Raw genomic sequence first — 21425 nt, 5'->3', positions numbered from 1 at the left:
TTGCTCCAAGAAAACTTTGGAGTTCAAAGCTTCAGCTTCTTATAACCACCTTCAAAATCCTGAGGAAAAGTGAGGGAAACTTGTGGCTGGAATCACAGCTCACAGGGCCTGATTATTTTGTGGAAAGACTCTGTGACATTCTTGTTGCAGAGGGATCCAACCACTGTTTTCATTTCCATATGCATATTCATTTATATGCACAAATAAAACAAATAGCCCACTCAGTTTATTTACATTCAACAGTACTTGCCAGTGGATCTGCTGTTTCCCCCTCTGTTTTGAAGGCCTGCAAGGCTTGTTATTCAGTCTCTAGGAGATGTCTGCCTCGAGAAGGCAGCTTCTCTCTTCATCTCCTGGGAGGTAATGCTTAATTCAAATCAGATCACAAAAAATAGTAGCAACTCGCTGGAAAAAAAAAAGAAAAGTAGCCATTAATCACTGGCAGGAAGAAGATAGAACATCCTTTGAAGACCATTAATCCTTTAATTCACAGACTAATGCACATTTTCTTTAACTGTGATGTACTTCCGCTGGTGTGTCACAGCTGTGTCACCTCCAGGCATCAGGGAGGGCGAGGGGGGATTCCTCTCACTTTATGGGTCAAGCAGCTGCTGATGTGAAGCTATCAAATATCACAACTATAAGTTGTCTGAAAGCTGATCAGTCTACCAAGTGCAGTTTCCTCTTCCTTTCACACATAAACATCACTTCACACTAGATTAAAGATGAGTGGATAATTTATAATGAACAATTAGTCTAATTGTGCCTGCTTCTCTTATGAACTGAGGATGAAATGCTGTGACTGGATGTCTGAAATAATTTATTTAATTCTAGTAAACAATTTTTCCATGTGAATGTCCTGTGAGTAATTGATTGTGAATTGTTGATCTTCAGCTGTGGTGATGGTTGCTAAGTTATGTAAGTCACTGGGATTGTTTGTGTTTCTCTAATTAGATTATTTTCGAGTCTAGACAAAACACGATGAACTTAAGTTTTTAGAACTGAAAACGTCATGACAATGAAATAATAGCTGGAAACTACCTGAATATTTGAACTCAATATATTTGGCATTAAAGCAAAGCCATTTGAATAACTGGAAAATTAATACAGAAGACCCATGAACATCATTATATTAACTTTTTTTCCAATGAGAAGGCTATTTAATGAAAATGGTTTTATTCCTCCAGATAAAACAGAACTTCTTTTAGCATCTGCATTTAATTTCTATGTAGCTCATGGAGGTATATTCCATTAATTAACTATTCACTTGTGGAGTTTGCCAAGGTCCCAGACAGTACATAAAACTCTGTCTGAAATGAAATTTAAATACTCACACTGATGTCAACAGCATTGTGATTTCATCCTTTGTTCAGAGTGCCTCCATCACAGGAAAATTGTGTTTGGATCTAGGTTTGATGGTGCTATGCAAAATACTGGGATTTCTGAAAGAGAAAAGGGAAAAGCAGAGTGAGTAAAGTCTGGTGGAAGAGTTCCTAGAGGTCCCCAAGTGTCCTGCAGTGCCAGTGTCAATTGGCAATGGTTGAATCACCACAATTGGGTGGTGGCTCAAGCTGCTTGGAGACAGTAGTTTTCCACACTGAAAACTTCTGACTGTAGATCTGAGTCTGCTGCTTTATCACATTCACCTCACACATTAAAAAGACTGGCTTTCCTCCCCTTGGTATTTCAGCACTGGCCACTGTGTCAGGTGTGTCCTCAGGTCATTGATAAGGGAGCTTTCCCTATGATGCTTCCTTTCTGCACATTTGTCGGGATGATAAAGGCTCTCTCAGCATTAGGGCATCCTTCCCTTGTGTAACGTGTCAAATCCATGGCAATCCAAGGAAACTCTTACCCAAAGGGTTTTGATGCACCCAAGACCTGTCATGGTCAGTTGTTTACCTGTGCCATTAAGAGTGGATCACAAGAAAGGATCCAGCTCACAGATGTGCACTGGGCACCTGTGTAGATAATTTTTTTACCTGGCCTTTATTTTTATTTTTTTATTATTTATTGTAATTTAGTAATCAAACCAACCATTTTTACTTATGTCCCTGGTGTTTCAGAAAGGCCAATTAGCATTTGTGAATCCCAACATTCTGGTAATAAAGGGCATCCATGTGCTCAGAAAGAGATGAATGTTTTTCCTTTGCTTTGGCCACAGCACTGTAGCTCTCAGCTCATGGGGTTGTTTTAATCAATCATCACCCCAAGTTCTTCTCTCAGGGCTTTTCTGTCCAGGTCCCTCTGGATCCACCCCTTCCCTCCAGGCTGTGACTGCACCCCACAGTGTGTCAGTGTCATCAGTGAACTTGCTGAGGATGCCTCGATCCCGCTGTCCACGTCACCAACAAAAACGTTGAACAGTATCACGTGAATCTTGTCTCAGACCTCTCAGGTTCCTGTTCTGATTTGGGACATTAATTTCTCCTCCCTGGGTCAGGTCTGTGTGTCAATGCTGAGGCCATGTTACAAACCTGCACACAGTCATTAGCTCACCACATGTGTCACACAGGATGGATGAATTCAATAGGAATTGAGCTCTGGTTTAACTCTACTCCTGATTAGGCCTACCAAGCCAAATTCCATATTAAACCTTCAGGTGCATCTCTAAGGGCTTTCTGTACCAGTTGTTAACTGTTTGAGCTCATGGTTTTACAAACCCAGCAGATATTTCAAGCTGCCACGAGCTTCAGGAGTCCAATGTAACAGGAGCTGTTAGAAAGTCAGAAAGTGAATGTTGCTTTTCAGAGATAATTAAAACTTTTCAGCACCCTTCATAAAATATTCAGGAGAGTCCAACAGAGATTTAAATTAAAACACATTGCATACATTTTTTTTAGCAGTTACCACCTGTGACCTGGCTGCCTGCGTCACTGATGTAATGGTGTTTTGGGGAATGCTGTTCCCTGGGGTTGCTCCGTAATCAGTTCCTGCACCTTGTCCCGAACATGTTTCCAGCGTGGTTTTGGCAGATGCAGATCTCCCTTAACCAAACCTTGTGTTGATCCTGTTTGTAAGAAATACTGTCTTGTGACACAGGGACGGCGGGCTGGCCTTGCTGCTGTGCTGCCCAGACTCCCCATGGGTGGTGACGCCCTCGTCCTCACGAGAGTGCCCTGAGAGGGACCAGGGCTGCATGAAGGACAGTGCAGTGGTTGTCACTCCCAGCAATCAGTGAAGCCTCTTGTACAAAATCACAAAGGTAGTTTTAAATAAATTCCTGGAATCCTAGAATCACAGACTGGTTTGGGTTGGGAGAGACCTTAAAGGTTGTCCAATCCCACCCACTGCCATGGGCAGGGACAGCTTCCACTATCCCAGGTTGCTCCAAGCCCCATCCAACCTGACTTTGAACCATTCCAGGGATGGATGCTCTTTCTGCACAGCAAGCATCAGGAGTGTGTCAAATGCAGTCTGTTTTGGAACAGTGGGGCCTTCTCATAAGGATACCTGAATACTTCCCAGTCCCTACAGAACTAAATCTCAACAAAGCCTCTGAGATTCAAGAAAGCGTAATTCATTTTCTACAGATGAGAAACACAGTAGGTTAATTGTAAATTCCCTACAGCAAATTGCCTCAAAATCATGCAGTAATGGATGTTATTTTCACTAACATCTTTATTACAGCATCTCTTTGCATCCAGTGCATAACAGAGGCACCAGGAGATCAGATAATGAGTGTGCAGGCACCATACACAGCTCCACACGTGACTCTGTGTGCTCCTATCCCAGGCTCAGGAGATCATTCCCACCCCCATCTGACAACAAAAGTACCAGGGGTATCTGTTGGCATCTTCTGGTGACAGCATGTGTCCAGTGGGGATCCATGGACATCATTTCATGCTTCCAGGTGGTTTTGTTGGTTTGTGTAAAGGCTGAAGCTGTAGAGGCAGAAATTGGGTCAGTGTTCCCTTTTGACCATAGTTTATTTCTTGGGTAAAGTAAATTCCTTTCACTAGAAAGTTAAAACAACCAATGGCCTTTTTGGGGGCTTTTTGGGGTGTTTTTTGGGGCTTGCTTTAGCAGCTTCTACCTGATGGTAAAATATTGATATATGGGATATGAAGTGATAGCCTGCTGTAAAGAAACAGCACCATTCTTTCAATGAAAAATCTGTAAAAGCAAAAATCGTTGATCTTCCACTTACAAAATGCAAGATAATTCCTTCTGTAAAAACACCTCACATCAGGTTCCTGTGGCTTTCCCCATTCAATCTGAATTGCTAAGCACTGAAGAAATCTCATTATTGAGAGGTAAACTAGCAGCTCCCTAGCAAAACAGTGTGAAACAGAGCCTGTACCACATTCAGCAGTGAGTTCAAGAGTATGCTCATCACTTACCCATGAGGCTCATGATGCTTAAATGCCACCTACAACTGAGCTCCTGATCTGGCAGCCCTTCTGCTTCCCCTTTTTGCCTTTAATAAAGCAAAGATTAAAAGGTTTACAAGAGATATTACTTTGAAACTCATGTTTCCCCCAAGTGTCCCTTGCAATAACAGAGGGAACATGAATTCTATGAGAATACTTATTTCAGTGGTCTTGGATATTTAGGTTTCAGCAGCCTCAAAAAATGTTTTAATATGTCTCTAAGGTTTTCTTACTGATACCAGTTATTTGCCATTCATTTTAGCTCTGCATCCATCCCTACTTCCCTTTCAGCCCAACTTAGTAGGTTTTTTAATTTTTTTTCTCTCAATTTTCCCTTTTAACCCATCTCACTCACCTCAGACTGCAATTAGATCTTCCTTTTCTCCTACACTTCAGTAGCATCCCACAGTTATTTTGATCATTCAAATCAGAAGAATTTAAAGATCCTGTTTTGATTTTTGTCTCAGTCTAATTTGGCTTAGACTTGGTTTTAAATGATGACTTGTAGAAGGGTTGTAAACAGTATTTAAAAAGGCTCTTTCAAGGCTTTTAATTAATTTTTTTTCTGTGAAGCAAAATGTGTTACATAATTGGTCTAGCACAAGGAGTCAGAAAGTGAGTGGATGGGGAATTCCTGAGAACTGTAGAACAAAGGTATCTAATGGGAGATTACTTCAAAGGAAACCTGGGGAAAAGAGAAAACCCAGGGGAATACCATGAGGAATGCCTTGCCCAATTTATCCCTACGTGCCCGCAGTTCTGTATCCAGCAGGATCCTGTACCCAGCAGGATCCTGTGCACAGGATTACACAACTGCAGTGTGCACATGAGGACACCCCCTTGCTAAGACCTTTTTGAGACCCCTGACGGGCAAGAGGAAGGAGTATGTTAAAAATGGGCCAGGACTTTTGGGCTGCACAGAAATATCTGTTTAAAATATTGAAGAATGTCTGTTGTATTGGTGGTATGGCTTGGTGAGGGAGGTGATCATGGTTGTATTCTCAGACAAACCGAATTAAGGGAGAGGATATGTGCCCATGGAGGAGCTGTAGGTCAGCAGCTGGTGAGAGGAGATAGGAAATGCTTTTTGCTCTGAGCAGATACAGGTGTAAAAGGTCTGGGCATAGACATAGAACAGGAGCCTTGTTCAGTCCTCCATGCCAAATTCAGTTTTTCTTTCTGCCAGAGACATCTGAGAGCTTTCCTGCTTTCTATCCCCCTCCATGTGAACATACACACACCCCATTAGCACACTCGCTCTTTTCCTTCCAGGCTCTCACAGATCTGTGGAGGCTTTACTCATCTGTGTACTTTCAGAGCTGAAACTGAAACTGTTGTGAAGACTGAAAACATATTCAGTTTGTTGCATTATAATTTTTACCTTTTGCTGCTCACTACTGTTCCCTGAAAGCAGCACACAAGTGCTTACCGCTTAAAAGATGTATTTCTGCTAAGAATGTAGACATATTCAGCGGAAAACCTTGAGTTATTACTGACTAGTGATAAATGTCCCACTCCATAAAGGTGTTTTTTTCCCCAGGAGATGATGCAGTGACACTCTGTCTGTGTACTCAGTCTTGAAAAGTATGTGTAGACCCTATGTCTGTGTGTTCAGGGAAAGCATTGGCACACTTGGAAATCATGAATGCAACCCAGGAATTTCCCCTGAGGGTCAGTGAGGCTGATCAGGAAAACATCATGCAGATACTTTCTAGGAGAGGAAAAAGGTGCCTTGAGGATGATGTTTGAATTCATTGTCTCCAAACAGGGTTGAGGAAACACTTTGTTCTCTAACCTGATATAATAAAAGGATTTTTTGCTTTTGGTGAAATTTGTCATTTGTGCTTTGCTTTTCTGTTTATAGAGTCAGGCAAGGCCTTGTCTCTGCTCCCATTTGTGGGAAAGTGGACTAGATGTTCTCATAAAATTTATTTTTTAGCTCAGTTTGGGATTTGAAGTGAATATGCATATCAATTTCTTACATCACAAGTACTAACATACAAACAGAAATAAAATCTTTGCCTGCATTCAGTCTTCTCATTTTTACATGGTACTGAAATCACAAGAAGGTGATCTATTAAACAGCCAGAATAGAGTTCCTGGATGATACTAGTCTTGTCCTCTAAAATGGGTGAAAATGACTTTTGCCCTTTTTAGGAGTGAATAGTGAACATGTCAAAATAATGCAAAACCCAAGTTGTGCAGCTGTTGACATTCTGTTCAGCTGATTAACTGTATCTCCTCATCCAGTGTCAACTTCCAACAGGTTTCAGAGGCTGGAAGATGATAAAAAGGGGAAAAAAGAAGGCTGATAATTTCTCCCATAATTGCCACCTGCAATCCCAGAGAGTGAAGGAGAAATGAAGCCATAAATAGCAAGAAGGATTTGTCCGACTGTGCAAGATCAGAGCATTGATTCAGCCTTGATTGGGCTCCCCACTGCTTTCCTTTTGTTATTTATGTCAGGTTAACCTCTCATTTTCAGCACTGACATCTGTTCCCCATCTACTCATTTCAGGGAACATACCGCGGTTTTCATTTTGTCAGCTGCTTTTCCTTCTTCTGATTACTTTGGAGCAAAGCTGCTGGGGTGGGTTTTATTTGAATAATGCCTAATTCAAAATGAATGTGCTTGCTTTGAGATAGGACACATGATAAGGTGCAGTACATTCCATGAAACCTAACCAAACACGTACAAGATGGAATCAAAACCATCAGGACCTAATGGAGGAAGCAAAGATGGGGGAAAGAACAGGCTGAGCACCTGAGAGCTCTGAGGTGGGAGCTCCCAGAGCTGTGGGCAGGTCTGTTTCACATGAGGAAAATGAAAATGCAACCGTGGAATACCATGAAGCTGCACAAAACAGGCAGGTGAAGTGTCACCCTCAGGTGTCTCAGCAGCATCCTATGTCCACTCGATGCTAGAATCTGCTTCTGGTCATCACTCAGTCCAATGAGGTCTGACAGCTCTATTTCTGAATTTAGATTGGTTGTTCTCCGTGTGAATGGGGCCTGTTTTCAAAGGAAACCTTTGCAATACAGTTGGGTGATCTCTCCCTCTCCCTCTCTTCTTGCAGTGCTGTAAATTTAATTCTGGTGTTGAGTCTGGCTGAGGTCACTTTACCTCTGGATTCTGGCCTCCCCCAGGGCAGGTATTTTCTTGCACTTTGTACATGATTTATGTAGTCTAGCTATTCAAATTCCAAGCTGCACAGAACAGCTTGTCTCATCTCAGGCCAAGCAAATTGTTAAGTACTTAAAGAACAATAATAATGATCCTACCTGAAGGAGAAAAGAGCTATGTGAGCAAGGTAAGAGAATTAATTATTAGCAAAATCTATCTCCGAAATAATATGGAGCTCCTTCCTTGTCCAGAGAGATTCATAAAAAGCCAGAAAATCTGAGCTGGGTTAATGTATGATCTCCATGCAGACCACTTTAACCATCTCACAGACACTTCCCCACCTCCCAGTCTCTTCTCTTGTGGTGTTTGACTTCATCTCCGTGTTTTGCCCTGGGTTTATTCCACTGTTATACACCTTTGCTGCTCAGGAAAATTAACATTACAAAAGCAAAGACTCAAAAGCTTTGTAGAATTTCTCAGACTCTGGTCTTCAGAAGGGAAGATATGATAACCATTGCTCTCCCATTGTGTGTTGTTAAATCAACCAGGCCATGTGACAAACTCCCAATCTGAAGGCTTTTAAAGTAAACCCAACATCTCATAGCAAAACTTGTCTCCAAAGTATTCAAATTTTACCCAAATCCTCACAATTCCTCCATAAAAAGGTTTTAATTCATTCAAAAATTAAATTAAAATGTACAATATGTACGACACCTACAAAAGGATCCTTCCCCTTGTGCATATTTCCAGTTGAGGGAGACTCTGAGTTGAATGACAGCTTAATGGCAGCCACTGAAACTACCCGAGTCATTTATTGTCTAATATTTCTCTCCTGTGTTGCAGAAGGTATTACACATAATTGAATACATGTTAAGAAAAATGCTTTCAGGCATAATTGCACAAAAAGATTTCTGTGGAGCCTTCACATGGATGGGAAGTGTCTGTGTGTATCTATTTTAAAAGAACTTAATGAGATGATGAGCTTATAGAAAATGTTAAAGATCATTTTCCTGTTTGCCAGAGCACGCTCTTCCCCTGGCTTTTTCAATCTCTAGTACTTCCAGCTGCTCCTAATGATTTTCCCAATGAAACAGCTGTGTTTATGGGACTCTCTCATACTGTGATGTCTGGGTTACAAAATGTTCAATGCGATCACAAGTTTCTCCCTGTGACGGACTCCAAAAAAACATCCAGGCATTTTTGTCTTTTTTAGATCTCCAGCTACCCATTGAAATTAATGTTTGATGGAAAACTGACATGACTTTATGCAAGCATAGCTGAAAGAAGCACAAATAAACTTCAGTCAAGAATTAAATCCTCCTCTGTTTTTGTGACATTCACCTGTTCTGACATCAGCTTTTCAGACTCATAGCGTAACAAAAGTCTTGACTGTGTTGGTACAAATCAGGGATAAACTGATCCCAAACCTATGTCACCCCTTGACTGGCTGTGTTCAGGGATGCACTACTTCCCCCAATTCCAGGATGCTGTACCAGCCTTAAAGCCATGAATCTTCAGCTTGGTCCCAGCTGCCTCCTGGTTACATTATTGGTTCTGTACTGTTTTCCAAAGTCAGAGAAAACAAGACACACGGGTCTTGCAGAATTTTTGATTCCCCCATAGAGTTATAAAAAAGTTTAAGAACCAATGCTGGCACTGCTGGAACCCAAATTAACTTCAGCCCTGTGCAATGTGCCAATTAGCAAAGACAGAAAGGGAAGTGATATTTAAGTATGCCAATCTTTGCCATCTCTTTTATGTGGAATTCCACTTCAAAGCACCTTTCTTGTTTGTTGCAAGATCACTTTCATAAACATCTAGCAAATGTGACTAAAAATGAGCATTTTGTTATTCTTTCATGCCTCTCTCCTCAGCTGCTGAGAGTCTTTTATTCTTATTGTCCCTGGCAGCTCTTCAGAATGACATACAGTTCTCTCCTTGCTTTCAGCTCCTTATTTTTATTCATTTATTGCTTTAAGGGTTTTTTGGGTTTGGGTTTTTTGGGTTTTTTTGGGGGGGTGGGTTTTTTGGTTTTTTTTTTTTTTCATCTTGTGCACCTTATTTTTTTTAGTCACCTCTATCACCATTTTTAAGGAATGAATGGAGGTGTTGAGAGGAAGACTGGACAGGCAGGAGGACCAAGAGGTTGAGTTTAAATCACTTATTTTATTCCTGGTGGTGCTGCTTCTAAAAGAAAATTTGGATTACTTTAGGGTCACTCAGACTGAATTGATCAATCTACAGAGAAAGTCAAAACCATCATTCTGGGTAAGGTGCCCCCCACATTAGCAAGAGGCTGGGATTCTTCCTTCCTACTCCTACATGAAAAACTTGATTTTCCCTTTCCCAGGTGCCATTGAGGATTAAATCTCCCAAAGTGAGAAATATTTTTTTAGTGTACGCCACTGTGTACACTGCTTCTAGGAGAAAGCAAGCCCTGGTAATTCTATCATACAACTTTGATTTGCTGTGGTATTACTGAAACTGGTGTGAAATACAGCACTAAAACAAAGAAAAAATAGGTATTCTCCTAAACAAGATGCTTAGACTGCTGCCACAAGAGCAGCTGAGATTAATCCAACTTTACAAATGTATGTATGCCGGTGAAGTATAAACACACTTTCAAGTGTCATCTTGTCCTTTAGTTTATTACTCTGATGCATTTGTCCTTGAATTCATTCACACAAAATAGAAAAATCAATTGCTGGCAGGGTGAAGAACTGCAAGTGACCATCCCTGCTTTCGATATTCAGCCTTAACTGGGACCTTTTCAAGCAGTCAAGTTATCTGGAAACACTGCCCAGATGAAGCTAATTGTCTACAAGAGCCTCTTCTGTAAATATGTGTCTCTCATCCTGAACCACTCCAAAGGATCAGAGGTGTGAAATTCAACGTTCATTGGTGGACTGCAGAAGGCCCAATGAGATCAGTTGTATTTATTTATAGCAGCCCGTTGTTTATTGGCACTGGCAATGTTTTACAAGAATAAGCAAACTTGGGAAAAAAAAAAAAAAAAAAGCCCCTTTTAAGAAGAACTTGCAGTGGAATCTATGTTGTGAATAGAACTGCAGGATATGACACAATAAATCATTCAGATTTCCATGGATGGAACCAATGGAACATGGAAGTTGTTCCATTGGAATGTTCTAGTATGAAGCCTTGGACTGAATCTGAAGGTCCTGTTGGATTAGGTGCTCTGCAGGAACAAGGAACTGCACCCTCAGAGGCAGGCAAGTTAAAATTAAACAGAAGGAAGCAGAAGAACCACGACACAGTTTGTCCTAATTTCCAGACGAGGCTAACAAACTGCTGAAAAGCCTTCTGCCCTATGCCAGGCACCCACCAAAGCCTCTCTCTCACTGCCCTCCGCAGCTGGGCAGGGGAAAGGAAATACAACCAAGGGCTCATGCGTTGAGATAAGGACTGGGAGAGAGATCTCTCATCAAACACTGTCATGGGCAAAACAGGCTCCACTTTCAAGACATGCACTGAATTTATTACACTGACACAATCAGAGCAGGATAATGGGAAATAAAATAAAACCTTAGAAACACCTTCCCCCCAACCTTCCCTCCTTTCCAGCTCTACCTCCTCCTCCATGGGTGCTGGGATACAGGGAATTGGTTTTGGTCAGTTCATCACCTGGAGTTCCTCCCACTGCTCAGGGTGAGGAGTCATTCTTCTGTTCCACCATGGGGTCCCTCCCATGGGAGAGAGTTTTCCTTGAACTTCCCTGATGTGAGTCCATCTCAGGAGCACCAGCTCTCTGTGAATTGGACTTCCAAAACCAGGCCATGGAAATCCAATACACCTTTTTTTATTACTTGTAGTAGTTCCTAAACTATATTAGACACTTTTTTAAAAAATTGAGACTCTCCTACACTTCGCTTAAACCCTCAAATTTTCCCAGACAAAGGCCTTCAAATGAGTCTGAAATCTGTGAGATTTTCCCAGGGGGTGGCAGAGAAGTTGAGGTATTAATCCAGGTAATGAAAAACAAATCTGAAGGGAATTGTACATTTTGCTTTGTTTGTAAAATATTGACACTGTGCTTATGCCTAGCTCTGGCGAATTTTATGACCTTAATGAACTTATCTTTCACCATCACTAATTTCTTTGAGACTACACATTTATTAATATAGTGGACAAAGTAAAAAGTGACTGAAAATATCTCGTAAAGTCTGGGAGATTTAACAAATCTACATCAGAAACTGTTGGAATTTCCTCTTTAAGCACTGGGTGATTGATATTTTCTTTTGAACTGACGATTTCCATCTCTCCTCCAAAATATGTGATACTCTGAGACCCAGAAATCCTTTTCCTCAGCCTGCCAGTGATCCCCACTGTGACCTTGGTGAAAAAGTTTAATTTTTGCTTTATATATATATATGTGTGTGTGTGTGTGTGTGTGTGTGTGTGTGTTTGTGTATATATATATATATATATATTTTTTTTTTTTTTAATGCAGTAGCTTTGAAAGACAAATGTGCCATATGAAAGCAAGATATTACTCCTGCTAGGTATGTCGACTGCACTAGATCAGATGGAACTAAGAAGAATAGGAAAGTCAGAAATAAATTCAACAAGTTTGTCTCTCTCTGCAGTTGCCACAAATAATTTATCAAATTCCTTCTGTAACTCAGTAACAAGTCTAGTATGCATTTAAGTGAGTAGCAACCAAAGCACCAATTTTCTCTTGCTGATTGTGGAGTAACAGATTTTCGAGCAAAGGACAAAAATAGTCAGTGTAAACGTTGGAAATACATTTGGAGAAAAGGAAAATTATATCCCTCCCCAGGACGAGGCACGGCAATTTAATTAGTATTTCTCAAAAAATGTCTTCAGGTGTTGATGAAATTTCCCAAGAACTTTAGTTATTTAAATTCTAGATCATTTCCTGATCCTCCGATTCCATTTTGACCAATTTGGTAAGCTCATAAAAATCTAAATAGTGGATTTTAGCACAGTGCTGGATTTGGCATATCTCACCCTGTTAGGAAGAAGAGTCTTGGATTTTTTTTCCCCCTCCTCTCTTGTTATTTTATCAAGGGTCCGTCAGTCATGTTCTCCAAGACTCTGGGAACTTTGGTAGTTGTCTCTGAGCTATCTTCTGGTAATGAATAATCACAAAGATGACTTCCAAGGAGGAATGGCTATATGTCTTATGATGTTATAACATTTTCTGGCAATATTATGAAATAAGAGCTGTCCTGTAGCTCAGGAAGTTCTTTTTGTCATTTTTATTTCCTGAGCGATCTCAGTTCTTCAACTCGCCTTTTAAAATACCAGCAGCCCTTGAGCCTGAGCCACCCTTCTGCTTTTTAACACATGATGCTCCCAAGGCATAAACAACATAACAAAAATGACAAAAAGGTTTCAAAAACCAAAAAAAAATAGCTGCCAACAGTGGTGAATGTTGTGTCTTCAACATTCCTAACCCTGCGGGAGAAACTTTTTCCAAAAACTCTGTGTAGCCCCTGGCTGCAAGGCTGCCATGAAACCCTTAATCTGTGGCAGAAGCTTTGATGGAATGTTTACACTTTGCTCCATTAAAAATAGTGCCACACTCCAAATGATGACTGTGCAGCACACAGAGAGGAAATGAGGTGATGAGAACAACAGATATGAAGTACCAATTTCCTGATTATTTTTAATTACACTTAGGAGGAATCTATGTAAATGGCAAATACCTTTATCTTTTTTTTTGTTTTGTTTTAGTAATTTATAATCAATCAGTCAGGTAGGTCTGTACTGGAGTCATGTTTTATTGTTGGTGTTATTTATAAGGGCAGTCACCCATCTTTGGAAAGCTATTTGCCTCAGCTGAAAAATTAATTTTGGTCAAATGGCATTCAAAATTAAAATCATAATGGAAGCGATCTGCAGCAGAGGCTCTGCTCACAGATATGTCTTAAAAAGGGTGGTGACACAAATAAAAATACTTTTTTATACTTCATTAGCAGTCAATAACCCATGGTGAATATGGTGTCTCGGAGTTTGGTTGTGAAATGAAGTCTTCCCTTTCATTTGATTTGTCACCTTCTGTGAAAATATAAAGGATTAATTAGCTCTTCTCTGGATTTTGCTGCTTACACCTTTAATAAAGTAAGATTCTGAGTTTCAGAGAGCATGGAAACACCACTCCCAATAGGCTTCTATTTCAATTTTTTTCTCTCTCTTTCAAGAAAAAAAAAGAGATTTTTCATCTCTTGACTCAATGTTGTAAAGAATAACAGTGCAGCTAAACATGAAATAAATAAATAAATAAATAAATAAATAAATATGAGGAAACAAGTAGATACTCCTGACTTTATGTAGTAGCAGGCTAAACAAGATAAACATCTCTGCTTAATTTTAAAATGCTCAAGGTTTTCAGACACTATGGTCATAGGTGTGCTTCATGTCAAGAGACATAGCTGCACAGTGATCCAGGTTGTATAGACAAAACTGTGGGATTTTAGAGAAAAAATTATTTTATCTCTCTCTTTATTATTGGCTTAAATAAACAAAAAAATATCCCACAATTATTTAATTTTTCCCTGTGAGAATATGAGAATGAAAGTGTTTGCAGCAGAGCCGAGGAATGCTCTTTTCATTAACCCAGTGCACATCTAATTTCAGTGAGAATAAAGCTGCCCAAGTTATCAGAAGTGTACAAAATTAGAAGTCAAGAGAAATAGGAGCTCACTCAGTTTCTCTTCCTCTTCTTTATAATCTGAAACTGCCTCTCTGTGGCACACTGAGAGAGAACATATCTAGGTGCATATTCATATTTTATGAAAAGAAGCTCAAACAGAAGCAGTCACTGTGTGTGGGGCAGTCATTCTTTCATTGGAACACACATGAAATGCTTTTGATACAGGTGGGGCTAAGAGTTTAAGATGACTTTCCATTAATATGTTGTTTCCAGTTGCTCAAAAGATTCAAACATTTTGACTATTTGTGCCAAAATTACCAAATTTATGTGCAGGGGAAGGAAAGGATGAGCACCCAGAATGTTTCGCACAAAACCATTGATCTCTTTCTGAGGAAAAATGGTGTTTTCTAGTCAAGAAATTAAGAGTTTCCTTCCAGATTGTCTACATTTTGCACTAAGTCCATGCAATTTTTCTGTGACAGATGGTTACAAGGATTATGCACAGCCCAGCCCATGCATGAACCACCATTAACCACCTTCTTAAAACACAAAACATGCCCTGAATGCCTCAAATAGGTACCAAATCCTGTCCCATGCAGCCATTTCTAAATCTCTTCTCCCAACCATGTGCAAGTTGTTTGTTTGTTTGTTTGTTTGTTTTGGTTTTTTTGTTTGTTTGGTTGGTTTTTGTTTTTTGGTGTTTTTTTTTTTTACTTTTTCAGAATCCTTTGACCTTTTGCTGGTTTAGTAAGCCTGTCTTTCAACGGCTTAAATTTCTGTGAAGTCAAATTTTGTTGACTTCATGTTAATGTGTCTGCTGCTGAGGAGCATGAATTAAACCAAAATGTAAAAGGCAGGAATGCTGATTTCACTCCTGGCTCCACGGAAAGTGCTCTCAGTGTCTGGGTCCATTTGTCCCAGCTGGTTGTGTACAGCACATCATAAACTTTCAAAGTATTGTTTACCAAACAGTCTTATGGCACATATTAAAGCAGAAGAAAGCCCAGAAACTCAATTCTAATTTATAAAAATACGTAACTTGTAATGTAGTAGCTTGTTCATACAAATTACTGCAGTAGGAAATTCATTAAGATTCCTTTAAGTATGGTGTGGTCCAAGGAAGCTTTATTATGGGAAGTGACAAGGAAGGTTTTTAATGAGTTGCAATCTGGTAATCTGATTTTTTTTTTCCTGAAGCCACTCTCTTCTAATTAGAGCTTAAAGATTTTTCATGCAAACTATCTTTGTTCTGTCTCAACAGAAACTTTGTGTGATTGTGACAATCATCTTTAGATCTCATTTTCTCAAAAGGATATTTGGACACAGCTACATCAATGTGTTTGGGAAGTTTTTATGATTTGCTACCTGAATTATTTCAAAGTTTTCTGGATTGTTTTATCTCCCTTCTGAGGTTCTATATGCTTTTGAGTTTCCCAGAAAGCTGAAGGGGGAGTTTGTGTGGCTCTGGTTCTGATGTACCACAGATGGTTCCTGTACCTATGAAAGTGAGCTCTGGGCCCTGAAGTTGGGGTTTTTTTTTCTCACTAGTCCATAGCCTTAGTTTGTCTGTACTAGCAGATGTTGTATTTATCTGTGCCCAGTTCCCATTTTATTTATATCTCTATCCCTCAGCCAAGTGCCTTGCAGAGGCACATTAGGTGATAATGTCATCTGTTACGCGAAACTTTATCTATCTGCAGAACTCTGTTCTGTTTCTAAAAGCTCTCTGCACATCAGAATTCTTCTAAATAGTATAAATTTGTTCTCTTTGGAGTAATTCAAATCTAATCTGTGAACTCTTTGAGAGCCCAGCCAGTGAAGAACTATAAATATCTTGCACTTTCAATTATTTATAAAACTGGGCATGCTGTAATAGTCGCATCAGTGGAAATAAGCAGATGATACATGCATCAAGTGGAGTTTTTCCTGAACTTTGACCACCTGCTTACACCCTCTTTGAGAGCTGCATCTCAAGATTATTTGCAGCACTGAAAACCTGTGAAGAGTTTAAAAGCAGCTGGTATATTTGCCTGGTTAAAAAAGCAGCTTCTGAAGTAACACTCCTTCTCTCCATATGTCTCTTTGCTCCGATGGCTGAACATTGTGCTCAGCTTTCATGTATTTCCCGGGAATCCTCTAAAGCAAAAAATGGAAACAGACTTCTGAGAAGGAATAGTGTCCATGTATTCACGCAAATAAACGCAGTCTAGGTGTGTGCACTCATCCTGAGCAGCCTGAGGTGTGTGCCTGTCCTGCCTTCAGATTGAACAAGAGAGATTATTGCCTCGAAGGTGTATTCGCCAAACTTCAGCTACAGGAAAGAAGTCAGAGAATAAGCAGAGCTGGAAGGGATCAAGGATCCCTGAGTCCAGCCCCTGGCCCTGCACAACACCATTTGTGAGTCCATGTCTGTCAGCTCTCGTTGAGATTCGGGCAGACACAAACTATTGTGAGAGGAAACTCTTTTTGAGTTTTGTGCATGTCTATTCTGTGGTAAGAGAGCAAGGGGTTATGAACATCAGTTTCCTCTGTTGTGTTCGGAGCTGTTCCCTGAAACTAATTTTGTCCCCCATGCATCAACACAAGCTACGTAGCATCTTAACCCTTGTTATCTTGTTACATCCTGCTAGAGGCTTATTAAGCAGCCACCCTTAGGGTCAGATGTAAGACAAATACAAAGGCCACCGAGGCTTCGCTTCAAATTGCTGCCCTTCCCCTTCCACAGAGAAACTGCAGTTCTAGCAGCTCACTCTGACTCAGATGGTTTGGCCACAAGCAATTCCCCTGCATGCATGGCCTTTTTTACAAAAAATAAGGAGCTATTTAAGTACCTTTCTCTCCAAACAAGGTTCCAGATGTGGAAGCGAGTTGATTCTGCATCCTGTCACTGCTGTGCTTTCAGGCCAGCTGATTTCATTCCTGTCTCTAGGGTTACAGAAGGAGGGTTCGTAGGTAGATATTGCAACATTGAGGTTTTGGGCAATCAATAGGTACCAGAAATGTAAGCAAATCTCCTACCACAACCTATCCATATTCTTTTCGTTAGCCTGTACTTAGTTTTGCCTCTGCTTGTCAGGGACAGCCTTCTCTGCTGCTGCGAGCTCAGAATTGCCCTGAAAGGAAAGCATTTCCTACTCCTGCCTTAGACAAAGAGAAGCTTGGGAAATTTTTATTTATCTTCTTCCTCCTTAAATTTGCCTCACATAGTGAAAATGGTAAAGAGGATGGGCAAGCCTTTATTTCTAAACGCAGCAGCTAAAAGCCTTGATGCTCAGCAGAATTAGGGGAAAGAAAACAAATGGTTTGGACTCCCTTGCCTACTTTTGTCTTCCCATGAACCAAGGAAAAGCTCTAAAAATGTCCTGACCAGTAGAAGGAAGCTCAGTGCCCTGCCCCTGTTGCTTTGCAGCCCTGGCTGAAAGGATCCCTGTGGTGTATGAATACGCCACACTACGATTGTCTCCTGATTGCACCCTTCTCCCCACCTGAAAAGCTGTGAGAACAAAGAATCCCTGTCCTGCCAAAGTACTAAATAGTCCAGCTCAAGGTCTGCTTTATGCTAATTTCACCATTTAGTTCCCCTTACAATCCAAGGCCCTTTTCAGCCCTCTGAACATAAGGTGCAGGTAAGATTGGCTGATTCAATTCTCTGTCTCATTGTCAGCAGTGGTGAGTAGAGGATGTCTGTACTGCTTTATACCCTGAGGATATTTGTATTGAAAAAACAAAACACCTTCTCCCACCAATCTCTTAAATGAAAGCAAGCAGAAAATGTGTCTGACTCCACTAAATTTCTAATAAAATATAAGTATTTTATCTCTGTTTGATAGCAAATATGTAGGATCTACTGCCACAGGGGCCTGACAGAAAGGGTGTAGTAGCTAAATATATAACAAGACAGGAAGAAATTAATCACTAAAGCAGAAGTGTGGGAACACAGGCAGGATAGCACAAGAGACTGTAGCTTTTGGGAGGCTTTATGGTTAAAAAAATAAATGGTGAGGAAGTTCTTTTTGGAAGTTTGATATTTGATGTGTGAGAGCATTTAAGAGCCTTCCCCTATCAAGGTGTCTTCAGGCCATAAACTTGGACGTGCAGAAGCAGAAATGCAAATTAGGAATACATTTAAGTTTTGGGCATTAATGCCTTGCTGAAAGTCAGGCGGAGACCTGAAATGGATGCTACGTATGGAGGGTAAGGCAAAGTCAGCCGAACCCTCCATGGCTAAAAAATTGTGGCTTGGAGAGATTTCATCTCTTTTTCAAACAGAACTAACCTCTTGTGACATATCATACGTACTTCTGGGGGAAGAAACTTGGAACCATGGACCTTGGCTTGATAGAAGAAGGAGTGAGTCTGTCTCCACAGAGGAGGAGACTTCAGAGAGGCTCTCACTACAACCTGCTTGGAAGTGGAGAATGGGATGGTGTTTGCCAAGAGATCACACGGAATAATAATCATAACCAGAGCTGTAGCTGAATATATAATTGTAGCTTTTGTGTTTCCTTATTCTGTGCATGTAATTATCTTCTTTAGAATCTCTTTTAATTTGGAGAGGTATGTGTTAAATTTCAAGCTGAAGAACTTCCTTTACGAAGTAGGACATGGGACCTAAATTACCTAGAGTGATTCACAGCCTTTTAGATGAGGATGCTTAACAAACGTGGCAAGTAGCAATGAGAGGGTCTTGGTTTTGTTTAAATCAGGAGAAATGATAAAATCATTGTTGTCGGGGAAGAGTGTGATGTGGATACTGTAGTGACTTACACAGAGCCCTTGTAGAAATTATGTGAGAAGGAGTTAATTGGTAATGGAACTTTGAAAATCAGAAATGAAGGACCCCAAACCTCTAGCTTCCTGCTACTGCTGCCAGCACACAGCTTGCTCACCTGTGGCAGTGTGCAGTCCCATGAGTGAGTAATCTGAGGAGTGTCAAACCCAGCTGCGCCTTGCCAGCCTCTCTGCACATCTGCCCTCCAGCTGTCAGATACTGCAGGCAAGCTGGGGATTCAGGCTCTGAGAGCATCCCCGAGTTCTGTGTCACAAAAATACTGAGTAAGTGTCACTGGTTTTGGGGAAGTGCCTGCCAGTTGGGCAACAAACCTTCTCCTCTGAGAACGGGGAATCTCTCAGGAGCATGCTCAAGGTACCCAGCACCATGTGCTGTTTTATGTCATGAAAAAGAGTGTGTTGAGCATTTGACTTATGCAAAACCTAAAGCAATAAAAAGAAAGAGAAGACATATGGAAGAAGTCTGGCTTGTTCAGGAAGAAGAGGGGAGGGTTTGAAGGAAAAGCTACTGAGCACCTTCTTTTCCCTTGGCTCTTCCACAGCAGCCAATATGATCTGCACCTCCCTATCACGAGGTGTGCAATACATACCATTATGGAGAATGTAGGAGAGTCTGGAAAAGAAAATACAGCAAATACCTAATTTTAAAACAAGCATCTTCCTCTAATGTTTTATCCAGTATAAGCAGAATATTGCATGTAGGGATGATTCAAGAGGCAGAGGAAAATTTTGGTGGAAAGGAGCAGAAGTGAAATGACACCTTGGAGTCTTCAGCTAAATTGCAAGATTATTATGAAAAAATTAGGAAAATAAGTGAGGTATTAAAAGTTCACTCTAAGATTTTCCTTTGCTGCAGGCTTTTGTTTGTAGTCTTCAAATTTTCTATAAATCTTCTTTGTGTCATAGATTTGTTCATGTGGATAGCAAGTGTGCTCTTCATCCATTAACAGTCTCATTCATTCAGATACATGTTTGAACAGCCCTCAGGAATATATATACATATATATGTGTGTGTGTGTATATATATATATATACACTGCTTGTTTAAAGGGAGGCTTGTAGATCCTGACTCTAATTTAACTTAATCGCTTCCTGCTTTATATTCCTCAGAAGCCTCTTGTGATTAAATAGATGGAAATGACAGTCGGGACTATATTTATTTTAAAAATTACTCTTAAATAAATGCTGGGGTTTTACATGCTGAAAGTGAGGCTTTCAATTTTATAGTTTCACCTTCTAATGAAAACAGCACTAACACTGCATCGTGACAGAGTTGTGGTGGCTCTTCCATCCCTATTGCATGTCATAAAAGAAACTGCTGAAGTTAGGTCAAACTAACTCTGAATATGAATTTTCATTTGGTGCATGCTTCAAATCAGTGCAAAAATGTTTCCAAGGCAATAGCAGTACTCCAGTCTGCACACATACCTCTGAGCACACAAAGCCAAAAAACAAATTTTGGAAATATCACCTTTAAATGAACAGAAGGCTCATCTCCCATTGTTTTAGTCCAGAAAGATCAGGTCTCCCATCTTTTTTTGAGCTATCATAATAAAAGTAAATAGCAAAACCTTAAACAGAGTCCTGAAATGTCTCTTGGACAAGGCAAAAGGGCAGATGAAGGATGGATTTTTAAGCCTTCCTATGGAAAAAACTGTAGACAGAGTCCAGCTGACCCTGCGAAGAATCAGAAAATGAACCTTGATTGCCCAAGTCCCAGCACGGCACCTCTATCAGACCATTATTATCAGCTGCCATTTAAAGTGTATTTCCTGTAAGTTTGCAGTTGGTTTCCAGGGGAGATAAAGTCCTGTGTTATTCTTGACAGGTATTGTAAATTTAGTATCAAATGAATATATCCTTTTGGACACAGAAGGTTGGATTTGGTGCTTCCTTCATAAGGATTCAGCCTGAAAATTTTTTTGGTGGAGACTTGTTTTAAGGAAGAAGTGATTTTCTGGATGATTGACCCAGTTCTGGATATGAGTGGATCTTTAAAGTAATGGATTTCCTCTGCCTTCTCACTGAAGAAGAATAGTGAACAATCAGCCTTTTTTTTAGCAATGCTAGGATTTCATTCATCTGGACTTTTGTTAGGGGACACATCTGTACAGAGCAGAGGCTATAACACTTATTTTTCTGAGGATCCCTGACTCTCTCAAGCCTGGTGTAAATTCTATCTATATTAGGACATTGCTCAGAAAATCAGAGCCAGCTTTTAGTGATGGACTAAGCTTTCTCAGTTAGCTGTTAGTTGACTAAATCCAGCCATGTTCTTTTTCACTGGAACAAACATGGATTCTAGGAAAATACCTCTTGTTTGCTTGTGTCTATAGGTGATACAGTCAATATGTACTGTTATAAATGTTGACAATATTTTCAGAATTTTCCCCTATGAACTAATACAGGTTTGCACTTGAAAAATACTGTTTGGGGGTACATAATCACTGATAGAAAATCTGGGTTCTTTATGTTCAGATTGGCCTTGGGAAACTGTGTT

Source organism: Hirundo rustica, chromosome 4 (genome assembly GCF_015227805.2).
Source record: "Hirundo rustica isolate bHirRus1 chromosome 4, bHirRus1.pri.v3, whole genome shotgun sequence".
Lineage (NCBI taxonomy): Eukaryota > Metazoa > Chordata > Aves > Passeriformes > Hirundinidae > Hirundo > Hirundo rustica.
This window is presented reverse-complemented; position numbering follows the sequence as displayed.